Source organism: Bombus pascuorum, chromosome 7, assembly GCF_905332965.1.
Source record: "Bombus pascuorum chromosome 7, iyBomPasc1.1, whole genome shotgun sequence".
Taxonomy (NCBI): domain Eukaryota; kingdom Metazoa; phylum Arthropoda; class Insecta; order Hymenoptera; family Apidae; genus Bombus; species Bombus pascuorum.
This window is the reverse complement of record NC_083494.1, coordinates 16,935,645-16,948,454: the sequence shown is the minus strand read 5'-3', so window position 1 is coordinate 16,948,454 and position 12,810 is coordinate 16,935,645.

Here is a 12,810-nt window from a genome sequence, read left to right as displayed (position 1 = left end):
AACGAGCTACATTAAGGTAATAACTTGCATGGGTGTCAACGTATTAGGCGTGATTTCCGTTACATCGTGGCCCATCCTTTTCCCCCTTCGACCGATCTACCGCTCGCTCCAAGCCAGGATTCTTAATCTCGCGCGCAAAAAGATCGCGCCGCGGATGACGATGCACGAAGGAAAAAAGATTAAGAATCATTTCCGGCACCATTGTCGTATCCACGCCTCGAGCACGTTGCGAATATGTAGAACGATTTGCGTGTCGATGAGAAATGGCCACGTGGCTATCATTTATTTCTCACGGAAACCGTCTGTTCTCCTACCACGCTGAATCGAACATTTCGCAATTTAATTTCTTCCCTGATAGCGGCTGTCGTCGCTTTTACGATGCTTCGCGTGCAAGTATTTATTTCGATCCTGGATAGATCAATGACTTTCTCAAGATGATGTAAAAGTCTGATGTCTTGCGTGGAGTAATAAACTAAGAGGTTGGTAACGTTGTCGTCGATGTCCATTGTCTGAAGCGGATTGCGGCAAACCGAGTATCTTGCATACGATTCTACGTACATTTGTACACTCTTCTTCATAAATCACGGAATGCTCGCTAATTTTTAACAAGAGCTTTCATAAAATACGATGTTCCAAACATTGTACTTTGGTTTTCCTTACGCTACACGCGGTTGATAAAAGTAATTCAAGGCTATTCTAAATTTATTATAGACTGCGATATAATACATATATCTATGCATCCACCCACTATGAATCGATGTGAAAGGACGAAGGTTGATAACAAGTTGTAATACGTGCAGAGAGCGATAGGTGAACGACCAACTAGAAAACGAAGTTTGATAAGTAATAGAAGGTGCTCTGTTTTCGTTTAAATTGTTGGAACACGAACCTAACGTGGTATAATTGTTAGAATCGTGGTTGTAAATTTGATTGGAATTAATTAATCGCACAGTTTATTCGTTGCAGAACAATAGCCGACTTCTTTTTCTTTCAAACGTTTCTTTCAACACGTGTTCGAAAGCAAACCTCAAAATCCAACAGAAACTACTATTAGTCGTGCAACTTATCTAATCTTATCCAAAATAAACGAGTTTACTCGGTTAATGAACGTAATGCACCTCGTAAGAAGCACGTTAAACAATAAACTATTATCCGATACTCATCTAACGTCGTACAAATTACCTTAATAAAGAATTCCAGCTGCCGATTACTATTATCCTCGCCTACTAATTGCTCTCCGTGTTACGTATCCTCGAAACAATGAACGACATAAACGAACGAACGTAATGAATGTAGACCGCAATCATCGAGCAGCAACGTAAGACTCGTCCTCTAATAACTAACTTGTACGATGATTTCGCGTTCTGTATGAACGTAAAAAACAGCAGAACTAGGTGACCGTCACGGCCGAAGGTATTGTATGAACTCACGGTCTGAAAAGTCACGGATCTACTCGACTTCCTACCAAGAACGTCCACGGTGATTAAAAAAGACCAGAGGATGCTACGTAATAATAATTGCATTATACAACTTTGATATCGTTTCGTTTTCGCTCTGAAGAAGCATCGTTCGATGCTTAGTTCGGATAGTTAGTCGAGTCGCCTGCTCGTCCAATGTTATTAACTCCGCAAAACAAAAAGTAGAGGAATTCGATGAAATTATATAATTTTACAAGTTGAGTATCGATCAATTATCTTGACGTCAAAACTTGAAAATTTTGAAACAATGCAATTGTGTTTTATGCGAAATTGTGATCGTTGTCCATGAATCTCTGTATTTACAACCAACGATACGACTAACCGATCGATCTCGTCGACTAGTTCCATTCCGATTTCCTTGCGCGTTTCGAATTATTTGAAGAATATCTCGGTGATTTAGTAGCTGGCTTACCCAAATTCCTTCAAAGCCCTGGAAGCCTTGGCGTCGATTCCGAAAATTCCGAATACATTAACGAAAGTTATCAGAGCCGAACTATTTCCTCCCGCGGCCTTCACGTACTCTCGAATCCTTGAATTGGAAATAAACGTTAATACATTAGCACCACTGAATAACAGCAGCGCGGTGATAAATGTTATACTATGTCGTCTACACGATGTTGGTGGAGGATGTTTTAATAATTTAAAGACCAGTCACGGACATCGACGTTGCAATAACGATTACGTAACCGGCGTCGTGTCGTTCGGCACTCTGTATTTATTGACGTAGAAGCAATGCCGGAACGGTGATTACGGGCAGGGAACTTGTTAAAGATATAGAAGAGCGATATTTTGCCGATAGTTTAGTCCTGCGGGGGCCACTCGGGGTCTCTCGAGTCGCCGGCAACGCGCGTTTATAGATCCGGCTCTTTCTCTACGATCGCGAACAGCCTCGTCGGATTGTAAATCGCGGGGTCTCGCGTTAAAACTTTGAGAAATGGCAAATGCATATACTATATCCTAGATACCTAACGAGTTAACGCTGGTGGGTAATCATCTGTTACGACAAACGACGTGTTGAAACGTCCTGACAGAAAAAAAATTCTAATATCGATTAAATTTATTAACTGCGAGATTTACTTCGGAAAAATGGCATGCTTTTGTTTTTAGGTTACAATACGCGTACGACATACGAGTATAACAAAGTCGATCGACTTGGTTTCTTATAAACTTGTTAATTTCAGATTATTCGCGTATACGATGGTATTCGACGTCCGAAAGAAGAGATCTCATGTTCGTCAAGTTATTTATCGCTGGAAGACGGTATAGATAATGGTAATTTTTCTGTCTATTTTAATTCATACAATTGATCAACACGGCTACCGAGCGACTCGTATTACGATGGAACGATTAACGTTGATAGATGTTAGGGTTAAGCCAGGCGAAGCACACGATACGATTGAGAAAGGAAAAGTAATCGACCATGTTTACGATGACCATTCGATGCGCACTTCCTATAAGAGAAACTGAAACGATCGAGGAGTATCGAAATAAGTCGAGGAACGTGAAATAGGTATAATAATAACACGGTCGGTCTTGATTTTTCTGGCGGTGGTGGTATTAAAAACTCATAACGCGCTTTAATAAACGATACGTGACTGGTTGCGGGCATGGTAACGATCGTTTCGACCAAATGTAGTCGAAAAAACTGAAACGTCGGAAGGGAATACAGAATGAGAGGAGGTCCGAACGAGAGGAGGAATATCGTAGAGTTCGTAAGGGAGGATCACGTTAAAACGAAAGGGGGAGAAGAGAAGATGAAGAAAAAAGGAAACAGGAGGGAGACGAAGAAGAAGGAGAAAGAGGCGAGGCATAAAGAAGAACAAGAAGCGCGCGTGGTCGCGGTAGCAATCGACAGACCCGTCATTAAAAATCAGTTAACCTGGCAATTACCGTGCAAGTCCGAGCCTATTAAGTGCGCGTAATCGGAAGGGACTTTTTTGGAATAATCGTTTGCAGCGAACACTCGCAGAGAAACGAGCTCGTGGTACTCGCAATCAGATCTGCGACTATTAAGGGGGAAAGGTGCGCTTTGTTTCGCGGTAAAGCGAATGGGAATAATGGGACGATGCTACGGATTCTTTAGGAAAGGGACACTGTGTGAAGAAATACGTGCGATACCTTGTCTCGAATGGGAAATACTCCTCGCGAGCTAAGGACTCTCGGCAACGGGATCGCGTCGGTGTATACGTTTTACGGATGCGATCCTCGTTCCTCTACGAGTAACTTCTACGAGCAACTTCAACGAGTAACATCGTAGAAAATAACGCAGGGAAAGATAAAAATAATTCAGAAACGCTATAGGTATTTGCATTTACAATTTCTCCTTAACAAGAATTAAACTGTCTCCAATTCCCATCGATTAAGTTTCAATTTCTCCTATTCGTTCGATACGTTCCTAGCGAAAGGAAACACCCGGTATACAGGCAGTACGATTGCAGGATCACGGCAGAAGAGTTAGGATACGAATGATCGGCTTGGATTTTTCGATTTAACAATTGGAAGCTCGAACGGACCGTTAGACGGGGAAGCTTTCATTTACCCTGGCTTAAGTGGCCACTTGCGAGTCTATAACCCTTTCTTTACCTACGTTATTGCTTTGTTAAAGCATCATTTTCCTTTCCCCTGATTTCCACCGTGGCGACTCCGGACCGCTCGATACTCATTCGTAGGCCCATTCCCTCCGAGTTATTCCCAACTCCGTTCCAACTCCGTACTTAACTTCGCCTACCATATAAGACTTCCGGAAGAGCCGTTTGCTCTCGATACGTTGCTCCGCGTTCGGCCTGTACCCACCAGAAGAGAAGTTCAAGAGAGAGCCGATCCGGTGAAGTAGTTACGGATAAGTTTGTCGGCGCTTAAGTGGCGCCGAATACGGTTCTGTAAGTACAACCTGCTCGTGGCAATTCGTCCGTGTATGCGTGTATACGTGTACGTGTACGTGTACGTGTGCACGGTTTAAGCGCCGTCGAACGATCGTGGAGCGGCAAACTGGCCCGATACCAGCAGAAATCCTGCAAATCCTCTTTAACCAGGCTCCTCCAATTCGGCCGATAATTTAGCCGTGTAATTGGTGCACGCGAGACTCGCCGAAATTCAGAAACTACACGAGCAGAAGATCGCCGATACATCGTCGAAAATCACACGGTAGACGATCGAGAACGACTACGGTGCATCCGTTATACGTTTGGAAATCGAGGAAAGGGAGAGCCTGAAGAAGGCTCGTGCCTTTATTTCTCGGGCATCTTGCTCGAGTATCCTCTTCACGGTGGAATCTCGGTAGGCTGGAAGGAAGAATTCAAGAACGAAAGGCGAAACAAATAGTTACAAAACTGGCCGGGGACGGAAGACAAAGTATTTCGGTGGACAGCCGAACAACCGCATAGCGGCGTGGCGAGTCGGTGTGGTTCGTTTTAAGCCTCGTTGCCATTATCTCGAGGAGAAGGGACAGTCGGAGAACCGGTCGTACAGAATCTTGGGTTCGCGATAATATTTGCGACACTCCGATCCGTGGAACCAAGTGGACGTATATAAGCTACAGGATAGGCCAGAGGGAGGGTTAAAAAGCGAGTGATTTGGTCCTGGTGAGGAGGCCCTGGCTGATTAATGTGACCGACTATGCGCGCCCGCTATATGGGCCGACCTGGCTCATTTGCATTCGCATCGGCGCGGACCACCGTGTTCTCCGCGTGCGGACTTCTTTCGGGACGAACAAGCGCATGTCCGCAGCTCTCCATTCAACTGCTGCCATTTCAACCGCGCCTTCTAGCCACCTAGCTAAAGCCGTGAGATATCTCGAACCAAGAACGATCGTCCAACTTGGAAATGGGAATCCCCTAATAAACGATACCGAGGCAAATCTAAATGCGCTACTTGTTTTCTCGTACTGCTTTAAATGGCCACACTATACGAGATCGTTACACGGCAAGGTCGGGAATAGAACGATGATTTGGAAGGCGTCGTCGATCGTTGGCGCGTGCAACCGCGTGGGCGTTTATTGGCGACCTGCTTAACATAGTCGACGGTTAGTGGATTCAATGATCGTGTAATTGCCGACAGGAAACCGAGCAGTTGCTCGCAAAGCGTTTTACTTCGGAGTTGGCTCGTTCGTCTTACGACGCGTGGCCAGAGTTTGGAAACGTTTCGAAGCGTTTTACTTTTTTTGAATATGTGAAATTTTCGTCGCGTTATGTTAGATATATAAAGATCAGAGTATCTTGTCGTTACATTTATATATTTTTCTACTTTTGAATTTCCTATAAACGCATAAAAATCCGTAACCTAAATTGTTAACTTTCAACTTTATTTCGTAATAAAAAAAAGAAATTCGCTAACTGTCATTGAAAAATTCTCGACTTGTTAACGTCTCGTGGTAAGCGTAGATCAGAAACTACAAATTTCCTCTTGTCCGTATAGACTCAGGTCATTGTTACGCCACACATTTGAAAAAGATACATGTGAAAAATATGTGTATATGGGACCGTCCCTTAGAAAGAAAGAAGAGAAAGATCGTATGTTCGCGATTCCCTACATCTGTGCCATAAAAACGAAAACTCGATGGAATCGGCGAAAAAACCGACGAATTCTTCCACGAGAGATGTATCTTTATAGTGAAATCGCGCACACCTACGCAACATAGCGCGCGCTTGTATGCAGGTGCGTAGCGATGGGTTAGCGAGGGTTAATGCGTCGAGTAATAATTAAAACGCCATTTCCCATAGGAGAGAAAGGCGAGATGAGGCGTGCTTATAAAAGCGCTTGCCGCGCCTATCTTGCTAACGGTTTAAGCAAATGGATCTTTTCGCGGACCACGTTATTATATCATACAGACATACCTGTTCTCTCTGGCAGCCACTATGAGGATCACGGATGATACATATAAAATATGCGCGTGAATTTTAATAAATCGCCTGTTAATTCGGATAATTTATGAATCCTCGCTTCGAACTAGTCGCATCAACTACGTACGTGTGCGTACGGTTTCGCAACACGAGCGTTTCGCTTTTCAGGAATATCAAAAAGATTCGATGGTCGTCGATGGTCGACGACGAATCCATACGTCATCTCTTTTTTTTTATCCTTTCCTGTCCTCCTCCTTCTTCTTCTTCTATTAAACAAGTCAACCATATCCGGCTATATTTTATTTTGCGAATCACGGCCACTTGAATAATGGCACCTAGACATCGATGGCCTTGTAACGCTTCAAGGATGGTACACAGAGGCTCGTACGAAATTCGTCGAATCGGTATACGAATGTGTTCACGTGTATCCAAGTGGTAGGATTGCATCTTGGCCACGAGAGCATACATTGTAACGAATTATCGCACGTCGAGCGGCATCGTAATTAAGAGTTACGCAACAGATAATTGAGAAACCTGACACCTTTTCAAAAGCGCTACCTCGTCGACACGGTGTATCGTATCGAGAAGCTTAATAATAATATGGTTTCCGCGATGATCGAACGCGCGCGAGCTCGACAGATCACGACGCGTAGTAGTCGATAGTCCTCGCGATTCGTTTGCCTTGATCCCCGATAAACTGTCTGACGTAATGCCACGTTCGCATGGTTTTCAGTCAAACGGATGAAAAGCGCGAATTTATTAATTATCCTTCGCCGTTCGCATCGACAATTCCATCTTCCCTCCCTCGAGTCTCCCCGCATTGTATCAAGCTGTTTCTAACAACTCGATTCCAGTAACTTGTCTTTCCGAGAAACGTTTAATCGCATCAATCACGTTGGAAAATCGCGCTTACATCGCGCTGTATCGCGATCCATCTCAATTGGAATTACGCGGCCCGTTCGAGCGAGTGAAATATAATGTCAGCCGTAATGAAAACGTAGCCGCAACAAAAAGAGAAGCGCGACGTTAAACGACCGGGATAATCCCCCTGACGGTCGTGGGTGATAAAGATGCCTCGATTCCACGGTCTAATTACCGGCGATTATTCGCGGGCCTAACGGACAACACAGTCGCGATCGCTCGCGCGTATAACCGAGGAAGAGATGGGCAAAGAGAGACGCGTACACGCACGATAAAGAAATAAGCATCGACTGTTAACCATCGTGGGCAATTATTAATCGCGTCTCAGGCTAATGACGAGCGTACCATACGTACGAAAAGGCCTGCAGAGAGAGCGTATGCTAATGAAGCGGCGAGAGTAGCCAGGGCTCCTTTTATTTTTCACGCGGATAATGTAACTTTGGTTGCCGTGGCGAGCAGTACCGCGCGCTCCAGTGATTAGCATCGGCTCCGACTCGCCGTACGATGAGGTTATTCCTCAAGAAGACCACGGGATAGGTGCAGAGGGGAATATTCCTCAATGTCGCGGTAGCCGATGAAGACCTCACCGGGGGTAGCTGCGAGCCTTGACCGCGTGCTGCACGCTTGATATATATCTCTATCGTGGTCGGAGCCGAGCCAGCCCGACGAGCGGTCAAAGTGCGAAATCCAGCTAATACGATCGTGGAAGCTAGCGAACAGGTAGAATAAACTGGCTAAGGTGGCGGATGACGACGGTTGGTATACGCTGCTTGCAAACTAAAATTTGCAACGTTCTGAGGCTTTTCTGGTAATACCCAAATTCAAGCGTAACAATTTTAAAACTATTTGCGTAGTAGATACTATTTGCATAGAAAGTACACGAGGATAGACAAGAGCTTGACATATAGCAAAGAGAGAGAGAGAGATATAAGCTTTTATGTGGTCCGAATGGTAGCCCGAAATATAACAAGTGGTACTCGGTAGACGTTCGTAGGTATTCTGCTTCTGTCAAGACTATATTTAAAACCTCGTTATACCATCGTAGTTGACTATTTCTAAAGATCTGTCAATGTAATTTCAGCGATAACCGATAATCAATTAAGTTTCCTTCTTATTTTATCAACGACAGAGTTGTAAAACTGTTTAATGCTCTTAGTGTTCCCAATTAATTAATTAATATCGAAGTAATTCGTTAAATTAACATTAAAGTATTAATCGATAATAAGATAATTTTAGTGTCAACGATAATCATCGAAAAGACTTTAAATGCTAACTTTATCCATGACATTAGTACCAAAACGATTGTTCTAACAGTTTGTTGTAAACGATAAATATTTGACTTTACTCCTATTCCTCTCCTCTGCTATCTTTGAAACAATTTTTCGGCAAAATTAAACGTCACTGCCGTTCTTTACGGTTGCGCTATAATGCATTGTTGCCACTGTAATACATCACGGTTCACTACACAGTGGATACGCACGGTGTACAAATACGACGGTCGATTAAAGATCGTGACGAATCGCGAACGATGAACCTGTCCACGGATCGACGATCGAGGAATCTATTAACCGAACGAATTCAGACCGATCGGATACCCAAAGCGTTAATTAATCATGCCGGTTAACCGAGTATCGTTTAGCCGGTGGTTTACAAGCCACGAGCTCTCACGGAACGTGCGTGAAATTGATTTAAGATCGACGCGGTTGTAAACAGTTATTTAAACGGAAAGAATATCGGGACTCGTCGGAGGTGCGAACCAACACCTCGTTACGCTCTTCGGGGTTCCCGATGTTAGTGGAAAGTATATGGTTATTGCAAGACAGTTGAAAACGTCCGCCGGCAAAAATGCCATCGCTAATCACGCACCGATCTAATCGTCGAGCCTTTCGGCGTTTCGTCTGTAAAATCGGGTATCGTTTCAGCCGCAACGCACCGGCGTTATACCCGTTACAGGCTCCGCGCAAGTACCAGTAAAATATACGAAGTAATTCCGGAGTGTAGATACGTCGGCACGGACGTGTCAGCCGCTATTTTACAGGCGAACCATCGTCTCTTCGGTGTTGAACGCCGCGCCGCTATTTTACAAACCATGAAATACACGCGCCGCCAGGGCGGTGACTTAAGCCGTGTCCTCACTGGGCCCGCAACGATGTTGATATTCCATTTTCTTGAGAAAGTTGCTGGTTGTTGCCAGTAACGAGGCTTGCTGCGCAGTCCAAAGACCAAAGAAAAACAGTTATACAGTTTGTCGACTGTTTCACAAGTTCGCCGCTGCATTTGGAAACAACCGGTAGAGACACGATAAATAAGTCGCGTTTTGTCTCGTGCGAATGCCATAGGAAGAAAACGAGACAAATACGTCGTTGTCCTTTTTCTGATTTTAATATCATTTTATGGCTAAAGAATAGTATTCTAATGTGACATAGCTGGGAATAAAAGCGACTAATATCCATTATTCCAAAGTTGATCAGTGCGGCTTCCGAATGTCTCGTTCTTTGGAACATACAGCGAGGACGCAGCTTAAACAGAGAGGAATAAGGCGCGCCGTGGAAGCGTGTTAAGAAAAAAAGCAGCAGGGAAAAGAGAGATGCGTAATTACGAATAAAAGTTTCAATTAGCTCCCAGGTGAGCTAAACGTGGTGATCGCGGCTGCGTGATTCATAGGCCATATAAACTGTGTGCATAGCCGGGCAGCGTCGCCGTGTAAGATCGCCGAAGGATGATGATGCTACGTAGCACTACCTTTCACTTTGTTTTCCCGCAAAGATGCCTCGGCTAAATATTAACGTCCGTGACAGAGATGCTTTTCCCGTCTGTCGCGTCCCATGACCATTACCGAACGTTATACCGGTGCGGCTGAAAATTCAGGCGGTAACCAAGCTTTCCAAGCCGAATATATATAGCCTCTCCCGTAAACTCTTTAACCCCGTCGTGTATTACATTGTAGCGCTCGCAGTCGCCAACGACGGCAAATTAAACGGAGAGATACCGCTGTTAAACATCCCATCGTCGTTTCTTTTCTCTCTTTTCTCTCCTTATTTCATTTTCTTCCGCTTTCATCGCGTTTCAATCGCGATGCAACGTAGTTAGAAACGAAATTTTTATCACGGCAGGAAGGAGTGCCGCTTGTTCCACGCGTGTTACTCGTAACGTTCGTCGGAGATGGGTGAAAAAGGTGTAAAAACGATCGTGAGCGTTGACGTCTACCAACGATTCTTCGCGGCCTAAGTTACGAGGTGTACGCGGTCCGGCAGCGAAGTTACAGCTGCCGAAGCTGTTATTAACGTTATTCAATCATCGCTCGAGTTTCAGCGGAAGGTTCTACGACCTCGTTCCTCCGACCTCGTTCCTCCGACGACCACCCGTGCTGAAAATTCTTCGCGACGCATACGAGACTCGGAGACGAGAGCGGCGTTCTTCTAGGACACGGTTTCTCGTCGACGATAAAAATATCCGTCGACCGCGGATGTAGCTAATTGTGACCATCGGGCGCTGTTAAACGCTTCTGAATGGCTTTACACCGTGCTAACAGGTAAAAAAAGCAGAAATCGCGGTGTATCGATTCTGCTTTGTCATTGTTCGGCCACCTACCTAGTTTCAACTTTTCTGACCGCTTTCGCTATACGTATTTAGTATATATATCGTTGAGGCGTGTTACTCTTTTACGTTTCTCTCTCCTTATTTGCTCCTCGAGACTTCATCGATATTACCTTCAGAGCAATATTTAAGCTTCGATCCTACAAGAAGACAACGAATGATATGTACACCGGATATACCTAATTATTAAACCTTCGAAGTAGTATTCGTCTTATATACGGTGGAACTCCATTCACAGGAATAAGATTTGAGTGTTCGATTGAACAAACTTCTACCGACCGAATTTATTTATATTGTCTGCTATTACGTGAACATGGTATTAGTGGCAAGAATCAGCGATCTTTTACTATATGATGTACTTCTCCTTCGATGGATTCAGTATCGTAAATAAAGACCAATGGGCGATGACGAAACCAGAATTCGCAACAATACGCATTTAGGGTAAAGGTAAATAAACTTGGTTCTTAGAATCTGCGTATCGCGTATTTCGACCCAGCCGAATCTTGCGGTATCCGCTAGATCTCCGTTGCGGTGCAACCCTAACTGAGACTCGGTCACCAAATACCGGAAAACGTGGAAATACCACGCAATCGATCAAAATATCGTTTTCCAATATCTACGAGCGGAATTCCGCTAAAATAACGTGCGTTGGCGCAACAACGGTTGAAACGGTATATACGTCGAAGCTGGAAGAGACGCGACGCGAGTGACGTTAACGAGCGACGCGACCCGTAATGGGATTACTTTGCGTAAATCACAAAGCTGACCGGTCGTCCTGGTCTTCTACACTTATTACGTGTGTGGTTCTACGACTTCTCCCTGGCCCTGTTGAGATACGTTCGACGTTTAACCCCGAGGTCCCCGCCACGCTGGAAACCCCCGATGTATCGATCCTTGACCAACCGCACAGAAGGGACCAACACTGGTGCACACCAACGGACCAACAGGCACGAATATTACCTGGAACTCCGGGAATTCTATCTTCCGCGATGGCTACGTACGAATACACCGAACACAGCGAACGAACGAAAGAACGATCGTCCGGTTTCTCGTCTTCTCTAATCGGGACTTTACGAGCACCCTGTATTCCGGCATGCGTGCCTCGTGCGCGACCTCAGCCGACCTACGCCGACCTCTCCCACATTACCTCGTCCACGCACCTCGCTCGGTAGAGATGCCACGACGGAGAAACTCCATCGCGGAGCATCCAGCATACCGGGATTACCCCCGACGACGTCTCTCACAGTCTCTCGCCAAATTAGCTCTCGCTCGTGTTTGTTTCCCGTCGATTCCTCTCCTCGAAGATTCGCGTCTTCGCGTTTAACTTGGCGTATCTTTAGCCGGTCGCGTCGGTGATCCTTTGAAAACAGCCCGAGGAGAAATTTTCGCGGCCACCGAGATTACAGTCGAGGCTTTATCCGATACCTAGGCTCGAGCTGACTGGTCGAGACGTGTACACGCATAGCGTAGAAACCTCCTCCTCGGGAATTCTTCCTGCTGAACCATCTTTAATTAAACTCCTGACGCGATATAGCTTCGAGGAATTCAGCCTGCGCGAGACACGGGAACGATCCGGGGTGAAAGTAACGCGACGCACGAACAAATGTTATTCGCTGTACCGAGATGAAATAGGACACGTGTATTCCGGCCGATCTGTGAAAGAAAGCTAATCTAAATACGAGGCTATTATCCTTCTAGGATATAATGGCACGATAGTTTTTTACATTCACGAGTGTTTAAAAGTTTTTAGCAACATCTAACGTTGATTCTTCGAAATGAAAAACGGAGAACTTGAAATATTTCAAGGTATCTCGAAGAGTGGTAAAATATTAGGATATTTCGACTAGGGAGGTGGCGGTATACTTGGTTGCGATTTTCTACCGAATCGAGGATCCGATGAAATTACGACTAAGAAACTCGTATTTTTTCGCAGCTGCTACCTTTTCCCACAGTATTTCTTTATCGTGTGTTTGCCA